A 12,010-nucleotide genomic window follows, 5' to 3' on the forward strand; every position below is an offset into this window, starting at 1 on the left:
TTTTATTATTAAACACAGTTATTAACATTTTGCTTTAAATGCATCTTCTGGGTAAAACTTAATCTATTAATTATAGCAGGAATAAAATTTAATTTTGTATTATCTATTAAAAACTGTTATAATGGAAATTTATTTTCAGAATATACACTTATTAATGTATTCCAATCTATTGCAATAGCACATGAGACTACTTCCATAAAATCACTTACCATTTTTTTTTTGCAAAGTTATACAATCTTTGAACTCCTGTCATGATAGTGGAAATCCAGTAAACCTAGATGACGTGATTATTTGTAAAGCACTGTTTGCAACTTTGCTAATCTTAATCAATCCATCCACCCAGCCACCAATAATTTTTGGTAAAGCAATAATATTGGTAAACTGGTTAATCCCACCCCAAAGTTTTGATTTAGACAATTTTACAACTGAAAAAAATAAAATAAAATAATTTTACTGAATAACTTACGTGTTTTACCCACTGTAAAAAATAATCGTAATTTTAACAGTAAAAGACTGTAAAATGCTACAGTGTTAGAAATATAATAATATATAATGTACAAATAAGTTACAATGATACTACTTCCATAAAATCACTTTACAATTTTTTTTTTTTTAGCAAAGTTATACAATCGTTGAACTCCTGTCATGATAATGGAAATCCATTTAACGTAGACGACGTGATTATTTAATCTTAATCAATCAAGGCACCAATAATTTTTGGTTAATCACATCCCAAAATTGATTTAAACAATCTTATAGCTGAAAAAAAAATAAAAATAATAATAATTTTACTGAATAACTTACATGTGTTTTACCATAAATATAAGCTCTACATTTATGCTCTTGTGGTACAACTTCCAGAAGGACTAATTAAAAGTGCATTAAAGAGATAGTTCACTTTGAAATTCATTTTTGATGTGTTTTGTCTTACCTCAAAGGCGTCCAAGACGTAGGTGTCTTTGTTTCCGCAGTAGTTTCAATTTTGATATTTTTAGGTCAAACCGTTCTTGTCTGTCAGTCATATAATGGAGGTCTATGGTCACCACCTCAAAGAGCATGCACAGAGAAGTCCAATGACTCGTAAATGTAAGTACACATTGATGACCTTAGACACGAAACGAGCGGTTTGTGTGAGAAAACGAACAGTATTTATATAGTTTTTACCTCTTGATGCCACAGCCACAAAGCGCCAGCGCCATCAGATAACTCGGACGTGGCTGTGGCCGTGTTCGTTTTCTCACACAAACCACTTGTTTCGTGTCTTAGGCCATCAATGTGTACTTACATTTACGAGTCATTAAATCATGTTTAATTAGGACTTCTCTGTGCACTTTGAGGTGGTGACCATAGACCTCCATTATATGACTGATAGACAAGACCTAAAAATATCAAAATTGAAACTACTGCGGAAACAAAGACACCTACATCTTGGATGCCCTTGAAGTAAGCAAAATCATACCAAAAATGAATTTCAAATCCCTTTAATGTCTTTATTTTTATAATCTGAGGGAGGAGTTTAAATTGGTTTTATCCACAAACATTCCTTTAATAAAGGTCCAACTCTTCGAAAATCGTAACCGTTGGACTTGAATGTCATAAATGAACTCTGAAAACACTGAAAAGTTTCTGTTATAAAGCATATTGAAGCATTGTGGTTTTACTAATGGTAATGGCAGCATACACAGTGTGCTGTAATGTTCACAAAAGGTTGTTTCTTCAAGCTGTAAGTCTCCATACACTGAATTAGTTTCTATAATGCAGAGGCCATAGCTGTTATCTACCCGGGGTAATTATCTCAAAGGTAATGTTATCCAGGTGTGTGAGAGCCACCTGTCAAAATGATTTATACAGGCCACCGTTCTTATTCTTCCTCCACTCATTTTATCAAACACTTCAGAAATCACACACACACACACACAAAGGCTTTTACAGTCTATTCTGCCCTTCTGGACACTCAAATTCATCAAAATGCTGAGATGAGCCATTTTCCTTCTGAGGTCCGTTGTTAATCTTCTAAACATTGCAGCCGTCAGGATGCAAGTTTGGCCATTACATCACAGACTATCTCTTATGTTTCTTTAAATCAGTCGTATTGAGGAGATTAGAACTGTATTGAAGAAACTGAACTTTTTTACAGAGTTGCACTGCTACCATGTTCAATAAAATCCCTTCCTTGTGACAGACACTGAACACTTCTTGATATCTTAATTCGTAATTCTCCTGTCATGCTGATGGACTGAGGAATTTTGAAGGAAACATAGTAACCAAGAAAACATAAAAGACCTCCCTTGATAAAAATTCAACTCGTTAGGTAAAAGTCTACTCTGTGAACTTCTGCAGTGCTGTGGTGGGACCTGAGGAAAATTGGAAATTAAATACTGCTTTTGTGTTGGATTAGAAATAGCTTCAAAATAAATGCATTTTTGTGCTATAAAAGAATATATATTATATAATATATGTTATTTTCAGAGGTCGGCTCAGGGTTTGGTTTACAATTAATTAATTAATTTACCAGCTAATTTAATAAACTAGCTTTATTCAAAAGTAAAATAAGTTAAGTTATAGCTTTGTATGATCTCTGTAACTGTGTGTGTGTACCTGGTATTCCCAACGCTATGGGGACCCACAAGGATAGTAACACCAGTAAATGTTGACCTTATGTGAAAAAAGTGAAATTGCAGAATGTTTTTTTTTTTTTTGTGTGTGTGATGGGTATTTTGTACAGTATAAAAAATCATCATGTCTATGGAAAGTCCCCATAAACATGGAAATTTGTGGAAATAAGTATACTGTAAATTGCTAATGAGAACCCTGGTGAAAAAGAAGTTACACTTCAAGTTCCTTTTATGAAGTAAACTTAAGTAATGTTCAAATATATTTTTAAGTTTACATTATGTAGTAAATATACTAATGTCAATATTTACTAGTAGTAAACTAGTGTACTATTTTAATGCCGTTTGGGACTAAATTGGCTCAATTTTAGTATATAAAAGTATGTTTAAGTGTACTATAAGTTTAAGTGCATGACTAGTTCATAATTACGTCTCTATTGGGTTGAGACCTGGTGACTGTGGGGGCCATTTTAGTACAGTGAACTCATTGTCATTTTCAAGAATCCAATTTGAAATGATTCGAGCTTTGTGACATGGTGCATTATCCTGCTGGAAGTAGCCATCAGAGGATGGGGACATGGTGGACATAAAGGGATGGACATGGTCAGAAACAATATTCAGGTAGGCCGAGGCATTTAAACGATGCCCAATTGGCACTAAGGGGCAGTGTTGTAGTCGAGACCACCTCACTTGAGTCCGAGACCTAGAGACCAGAGAGAGTCGAGTCCGAGTCAAGAACGAGTCCATAGAGAGTCGAGTCCGAGACCAGTGAGGGTTGATTACCTAGTCTACTTTTATTTACTTAGAGAAAACCTTTTTTTTTACTGAATTTACTTAGAGTTTAAAAAATATGATCAGTTTAGGAGAAAAAGGCCACATAGTAGGTGGTGTTAAAAGTAATTTTATTACAATTTGTCATGCGCAGTTGCGCACTAGAAAATCACCAATCACTGGGTGTGTCAATCAATTTAAAGAAATATTTTATTTACATTACGTACATTAATAATCATGAAAAATATTTTGAATTGAACTCGAGTGGACTCAGGAATAAGTCAGAGTCCTAAAAAAAAAATGTTCGAGTACGAGTCAATTCCGAGTCCAAATGCACACGAGTCCATGACAAGACCAAGACCATTAAAATATGGTCTCGAGACCGAGACCGAGTCTCGAGTACTACAACACTGCTAAGGGGCCTAAAGTGTATCAAGAAAACATCCCCCACACCATTACACCACCACCACCAGCCTGTACAGTGGTAACAAGGCATGATGGATCCATGTTCTCATTCTGTTTATGCCAAATTCTGACTCTACCATCTGAATGCGTCAACATCAGCTGTATAAAGAAAATATACATTTAAAAATCACTCTCAGAGAAGTATAAATGTAAAAAATCTATATAAATATTAAGTCCTTTAAAAAAAATCTAATTATTGAGGAAAAAGATACTACTTAATTTCAGCACAGCTGATGGTCCATGATTCAATTTTATGGTTGCACCTTTATTAAACACTGCAGTCTGCTAAAATCCCTCTCGTCAGCCAATCAGCTGATTGGCCTGAGCAGGCGTCTCTATCTTCGTTTATATTAAACCGACACCTGCGGGGAAAGTTGTGGCTTACATCAGCTCCTCTACGGCCTGCCAACATTGTGGTGTCCGGGCCCATCTCGATCCTCCTTGGCCCAGGTGTGTGTGCGAGCAGTCTTCATTACAGCGAGATGGGCCAGGTGGATGTGTGCGCGCGTGATTTCATTAACGTGAGATTGCTTTCTGAGGCCCACACACACAGAAGCCGGAAAAGGGATAAGAAGGGAAGTGCGCAGCTGTGGTTGTCCCCACGATCCGACGTGCTTTTCCATCTCTATTTCTATTGCCAGATAGATGCAGGAGAAAACCAACACAGACGACTATCTGCATGAGAAATGAGACCGAGGGAAGAGAGAGCAGGACCAACGTCTAACAAAGACCCCGGGACTGAGTGTCAGCTGAACAGTATTGAACTAAACTAAGCACAGATGTTTTCAAATTGAATTTGAAATGCAGGAAAATGTAGCCTAAGTAACACTTTACAATAAGGATCCATTAGTTAGCATTAGTTAGTGTATTAACTACCAAATTGGCTATTAATTGCCTTATAGAAAATATCATTGCACAACTCTGTAATGTTCAACCCCAAAACATATAATAGAAATGTATTTAAATAGGAATGGCAAAATGCATTTTTAAGGCACGATGAAACTGTGTGAAACTACCCTGATTATCTAATCAAATGGTTTGTAAATAAATTTGCATGAAATCATTGTTGAAATAACATGCCTAGGGTTACACACACTAAGCAAGTAATTAAAAATTAGGTTTCCCTGCAAGGCCGTAACCAGAAAATTTAGATTAGGGTAATAATCTGCCAATGAAAAGTCTTATGACAGTTTATCATGGGCATGAGGTGAAAAATACATCTTTTAACAAATGGAATTAAATAAAAACGCTGCAATTCTCACACTCAAATGGTACCATTCCCTCACAATGACCCTATTATAGAAAAAGAGAAAGAAAACACTTTCACCACAGACACACGTATTCTGTGTGGGTTTGGTCCCTTATGTTTAAGTGTATTTAAAATCAGACCAAAATAGTGTGATTTGTGGTTAATATTTAATTTTTAAATCGCTCCACTTACTTAGACTGTGATAAATTATTCATAATAGAGGCGTATACAAATGAAGTCTCCAGCCAATCAGTGGGCTCTCTGGTGGGATGAGTGATGTCACGCTTAAAAAAAAATAAAATAAAATAAACCCTTCGGCTGACAGCTTTAGATCATATGTAAACTATGGTGCTCTCAGGAAGCCTCTGGAAATGTACACACCACCACAGCCATGTTTATCTTATGCTTTACACTATTCCTCTGAGAGTAATGTTTCAATTCTCTTTTTTATAATCCACTTGGATGCATTATTTATACGTCCAAAATGATTCATATGATACTCTCTCTAATTTAACAACGAGGGTAAATGTACCTTGACTCTGTCACAGCATACAATGAAAAACCTGTGACAGCAAGTGACTTTTACAGTGTATTAGAGGTAGGGTGACCAGATTTCTCATGGTGTACTAGAGTACGGGATGGACAGGCACCTCCTCACCCCCCATTTCACATATTTCATGTTATGAGAAAAGCTATTTCATGATAACGATATACATCATATAGTTATTTCATTGTTAGATAAAAAAAAGAAGTAAATTACACAGTAGCACCTCATTGCAGTACACAAGATCCAGGGGGCGGAGTCGGATCCAGATCTGAGGGGTGGAAGTTGGGTATCTTTTGTTTGTTTAACATGAATGACAGGCTGCTGTAACTTTAATACTGAATGCTAGGATCTAATATACTGACACATACCTGGTTTTCACTGAAATGTTGGTTCACTTAAGCCATAATAACGGACTGTATTTATGTGAGATACTCCACGTGATGGGCATAGGGGGTAGGGAGCAGTGGTTTGACTGGAGATTTCAGACATAGCTTCCGGCAAATTTAGATTTGCTCTGAAAGTTAGTCTGGCAAAGAGCTCATTCAAAGCCATTTCCAATCCGTCGAAATCGCAGCACCAATCAGAAACGTTGGGGCAGGCTTTACACGATGACGACAGCGCTGGGATTTTTAAGCCTACATTACAAAGATGGATGCCGCCGCCGAACGTCACTCGCTCGAATCAGCAATCGCGTCTGTTTTAAACGATTTGAACGCTTCCTTTTTTGCTTAAAACCGAGCAAAGAACACTCAGAGATGTTTCTTGGTGACGCCCCTTTGGAAATGATTTGTCTATGACGCTTTGCCAGACCATAACTCAGTTACAACTGAGAATCTGGTTAACCAGGCTAAAACCTACCCCTAAACCTAACCTTAAGCCATGTAGTTACCACTCAGTACATTCTTAGGTAAGTAGTACACACATGCGCACGTACTGTAAAATGAATTGAACAGATTTTCTAAAGAAAATGTAGGGAGTGCTTGCCCACACCAAAACTGAAGAGAAAAGATCCAGGGAAGAGTTCGGCATTGAGTGGAGAGAGGGATGTCTAATCCACACTCGTTCCCTTCATAAGCATCACTCATGTCTGACAAATGACCCTCAACGGAGCGCCGGCGGGACGGAGATGTCATCAAACTGCTGTGCTAAATCATGAGAACCATCGCTCACCTTCAAATCTGCAGACCACAGGCTAACCGGAGCTCCGGGGGGAAAGTCCTGGCTTCATGGCATTCACTATTTTAGATAAGAAAAATTAGATTTTTGTCCCCTCTAATCTTCCAGGGAAGCATCTGTTGAAGTGTATCCTTTCTCTCCGGGAGGTAATGATGAACCTGGCCCTTTCATGCGATCTAAAGATAAACAGGAAAATAATGATCAGTGATGCGAACAGAATTCGATTCTGCTGTAAAGAAGCTCTCAAAAAGACAATAGCGTCATTCAGCTGAAGTCAGTTCAGTGTCGATTCAGTTCAGTTCAACAATGCAGTTATCAATTATGAGATAAGATAAGTTCAGTAAAGCAGTAAACACTGTCATTATACACAGAATCATTTCAGTTCAATAAATGTGTCAATGTAGCAAAAATTCGTCAACCGAAGTTGAATCAAAGCAGCAAAAGACATTTTGAATTCTGACAGTTTAGTAAGATTTAGTTTACTTTTGTTTTTTTATTATGCATATTAAAGGAGTAGTTCATTTTAAAAAAAACTTTTGCTGATAATTTACTCACCCCCATGTCATCCAAGATATCCAGGTCATTCTTTCTTCAGTCGAAAAGAAATTAAGGTTTTTGATGAAAACGTTCCAGGATTTTTCTCCATTTAATGGACTTCAATGGGAACCAAACGGTTCAAGGTCCAAATGAGAGTTTCAGTGCAAACTGCAAAGTGTTCAAAGGGCTTTAAACGATTCCAGATGATGAATAAGCAAATCAAGCGAAACAATCACTCATTTAAAAAAAAAAAAAAGTTTAAGTTTTATAAGCTCAAATGCTCGCCTTGCTCTGTTCTGTGATGCGCGTTTGTGACTCTCCTGTTTGAACTCGTTTATCAAAATGAACAAATCTTTTTGCGTGTCATTTGGTTCATTCAACGAACGAAATGAACAAATTGACTCTGGAAAATATTTGTTCATTTTGATCAAGAGTTCGAACAGGAAAGTCACGAACGCACATCACAGAACAGAGCAAGGCAAGCATTTGGTAACCAAACAGTTCAAGGTCCAAAAGACAGTTTCAATGCAGCTTCAAAGGGTTTTAAACGACACCAGACGATGAATAAGGGTCTTATCAAGCGAAACGATCACTCATTTAAAAAAAAAAAAATTTAACCGAAACCGTTTGGTTCCCATTGAAGTCCATTATTTGGAGAAAAATCCTGGAACGTTTTCATCAAAAACCTTCATTTCTTTTCAACTGAAGAAAGAAAGACATGGACATCTTGGATGACATGGGGGTGAGTAAATTATCAGCAAAAGTTTTTTTTTAAAGTGAACTACACCTTTAAAGTTCTTGCCGATACTGCAATAGCTGACAAATCTTCTGGATACAATACGATCAATTCCAATAAATTATATACCATTTTGTAATAAATACTGTACAAATTCAATCAAATGAAATGCTGAATTTAGGCAAACATGTAAATCACATAACAATCATGTGAATTTATGCATTACGAAATTATAATGTAGAGTACAGTATGACTTTTTTTTATATACAAGTATAAAAAATGAGGGCTTTTTAATTCACTTTAATTGACTGTCAGCAAAGGTAATTCAAATGTTAAAACTGAAGAAATGAGCATGCACAATTAAATAAACAACACTGATGTCCAGCTGACGTAACCAAGCTGTTTATAAGTGAAACCTGTTGTTGTGGTTAGATATGTACAATGACATTGTAAAATCATTCATTAAAAAAAATACATCATGACAAAGATATGTTCCAGCATTTAAAATGGCATCTTCATTCTCTCAGTATGCGCAGGGGATATAACAGAGGGATCAAATACTAAATTAAATCTGTGCTTTTGATTAAAACTGAATTAATCATTGCAGGACAGTGGTGAACAGCGTGCCAATCAAATTCAAATTTCGTCAGGAGAATGCAATATATTAAAATTAAATTCAGAAAGGAGCATGTACTTTAAAAACGCACTCTGAACCCTGGAGGTTTAAGAGAGAGCGAGAGAGAGAGAAAGAGAGAGAGAGACAAAAGTAAACAACAATCCCATCAGTGAACACTAATACATGTGCAAAGTGAATCAGCCTCTTCTAACTGTGTCCTGTCACATCACGTTATCGTCGTCACATAGAAGAATTCCTTCTTTATATTGTCAACACTTATAATTAGCCACGACATTCAGAAACAGGCGGTTCAAGAGTCGTGTCCTTTAGTAAACATAGCTTCAAACTATTTTTACATACAGACCTAATGAACAAGACTTAAAGGCATAGGCCTAGTTCACCCACAAATTAGGGTTCTGCCATCATTTGCTCGCCTATAATGTAATTTGCATACTTTTAATATTACTACAGATTTTGTGTGTGTGTTGTAGGAGGATACAAATGTGTATCTGTATAATGATATGGGTTTTACAAAGTAAATGTGGTTTACGAGGACACGTCCTGTGTCCTTTATTTATTCAATAAAACTATATATATATATAAATGTCAAGTTTTCTGTGATGGGAAAATTTAGGGCTCAAAGTTTTCAGTGATAGGTCAACATGGCATCATGACTTTTCTGTAAACATATACGCCACTTTCAAACGGCACTTTCAAGTCAAGTGGCGTGTTGTACGCATTTTCCGCGTGTATGTATACGCTGTTAAATGTCCTAGCTAAATGAAGCAAAATGTATATCTACATCTGGGGAGCCATATTCTTTTTTCCTTGGATGGTAGGAGAAGACTCATAAATGCTATTATTAATCCCAGTGACGGGTAGGTTTAGGGACGGGGTTGGGCTAGGTCATACTGTATTTATATACAATAATGTAACGTTAAGTCAACGGAGTTCATAAACACGCTGAAAAGCGATTATGCGTGTTGATAGCACGCCAAAAATGGAAATATTTCCAGGAGAGTAAATTTAAAGGGATACTCCACTTTTTTTGGAAATAGGCTCATTTTAGAACTCCCCCAGAGTTAAACAGTCAAGTTTTACCGTTTTCGAATGTATTCAGCTAATTTTATGATATTTAGAAGGATATCAGTAACCAGACAGTTTCTGGTCTCATTGACTTCCATAGTATATGTTTTTCCTACTATAGAAGTCAATGAGACCAGAAACTGTCTGGTTACTGATATTCTTCTAAATATCAGAAAATCGGTTGAATGGATTCAAAAACGGTAAAACTCAACTGTTTAACTCTGGGGGAGTGGTAAAATGAGCCTATTTCCAAAAAAAAGTGGAGTATCCCTTTAACACTGGAGTTTTTGCTGTGCAGCCACTTGAATGTGACAGTATGGCTCTCTTTTTTTTTTAGAAAGGAACATTTTCACAGGTTTAGCTTGTATTTAAAATATAAATACTAAATATAACGGTATGATGCGGTGAAGTAATTCCCTTTAAAATCGCAAAACCCTTACTAGAATAATATCAAAACCCTTACAAGCAAATATCTTTACCATCATATTACTTTAGTATATTACGATACTAGAAGTATATCATTATATACCAGAATGTATAAATTCAGATTATATCAAGTCAGATTTTATCTACATTCAAAACTATAAATGACTTAACTGTATATTCATGTGTGCATTCTGCCTATCTCTAGATGCCCACCAGTGCCAGATGGCCAATAAACACACAGGCTTGAACTTGCGTTAGAGATTTTGCAAACTCTAGTGTTCAGTTATTAACATAAAACGAGAAATGGATCATTAACCTTTTAAAAGAAATCAAAGTGGATTGCTTCTATAAACGCATATGCTCAATTAATTCTGGTTCATCTGAAAGCGCTGATGATGGTTGTGGGCTATATTCAATTTTGGGTCATGCATCTGGAGGTTTTCTAATCCCTGTCTGCGCTGTTGACCCGTAGAAGAGGTTTTAGAAGATTACTAGTTCAAAGGGAGAAAAATGTTTAGAGCAGAAGACTAGCATCCTGCTGTAAACACTGTAAAACAAACTGCTGTATTCTTAAAAATAGAATGTGAAACAGTATGCAATGCTAAACATTTCAAAACAGCAACCCAGCAAACACAGAACATTCCCCTAATGTTCCCGAATGGTCCCATGAGGTTATTTTTTTGGGAACCAAACAAGAACGTTATAGGAACGTTCAATGCAGGTTATTTTTAGGTTCCATTTTTATAATGCAAGGAGAATGTTCCGGGACCATTCCCTTAACCTTATTCTAGGAATCAAAAACATACCCAGAGCCTAAATTTGTTTGCTGAGAATACACTGTACACTCTACAAGGCAGTCTGGATCAATGATTACTACAAATGACAAAGCTGAGCACATCATGCTCATCATAGGAAACTTTCTCAGAATCAAAGAACTTTGGCTTACGTTCTAGCAAGGTTCTCTCAACGTTATGATGAACAAACATTCCTTTCAATAACCTTCCTTGAATGTTGATTCAAAGATATTTGGTCTTTAATAATGTTCTCAAAACATTAGCACAACAAATATTGTTTTACATTGTTCATGGAAGGTTCTGAAACATTTTAGTTTGACATTCATCTAACATTTTTTAAATTTCACTTCCTTCTGAATGTTCAAAAGTAACATTCCCATTAATGTAGTAACAAATGTTCATAGGCTATATATATATTAACAAACTTAGTAGGTCTTCTATGCACAAAGAGGTGTGTGTGTGTGTGTGTGTGTGTGTGTGTGTGTGTGTGTGTGTGTGTGTGTGTGTGTGTGTGTGTGTGTGTGTGTGTGTGTGTGTGTGTGTAAGAAAGGACAACCTTTTGAATGATATGGTTTTGGACGTATCAGGAAATTAAAAAAACATCTCGTCTTTAGCAGGTCTTAAAATTAGGCAAGTACAGCCTCAGACGAACAACAACACGTGACATATTACACTCTGTCATTTATTTAACAAAAATAAAGCCAAAATGGAGAAGTGTGACAAACTAAGTTCTTTGTTTGTTCTTAAGTTCATTTATTGTACATACCATAAACTGTAAAGGTACATACCCATATGCTGGCGGGTGCAAACATTTCGTTTGGGAAATTTCATGACGTGTTTTTTTCCTGAAGCAGTCGGTAACCTGCACAAGTAACGTTATCCCTGGCACAGTTCAACCATCCTGCCATTTAAGTACCTGTCATTGAGAATGCCAACTTCTTTCTCCAAATATATAGACACACTTACGTCTGTGTATCATGAGTACATGCACACCC

General features: G+C 36.3%; 1 protein-coding gene across 6 annotated transcripts in view; it reads right to left on the reverse strand.

Moving 5' to 3' along the window:
• large2 (LARGE xylosyl- and glucuronyltransferase 2) overlaps window positions 1-11,985 on the reverse strand; it is a 185,959-nt gene extending 173,974 nt beyond the window's left edge. For 4 of the 6 annotated variants that reach the window (XM_089135321.1, XM_089135320.1, XM_039647530.2 and 1 more), the window contains exons 1-2: window positions 11,804-11,977; window positions 6,815-6,996 (exon numbers count right to left, since the gene is read on the reverse strand). The gene's annotated coding sequence lies outside the window, so the exon portion shown is untranslated. Of the gene's footprint in view, window positions 1-6,814; window positions 6,997-11,803 lie in introns of all 6 variants that reach the window. The other 2 variants (XM_089135322.1, XM_089135319.1) reach the window with 2 other exon arrangements.
• Window positions 11,986-12,010: the final 25 nt, after the last annotated feature.

The sequence above is a fragment of the Pimephales promelas genome, chromosome 10 (assembly GCF_988280905.1).
Source record: "Pimephales promelas chromosome 10, fPimPro1.hap1.1, whole genome shotgun sequence".
Classification (NCBI taxonomy): Eukaryota; Metazoa; Chordata; class Actinopteri; order Cypriniformes; family Leuciscidae; genus Pimephales; species Pimephales promelas.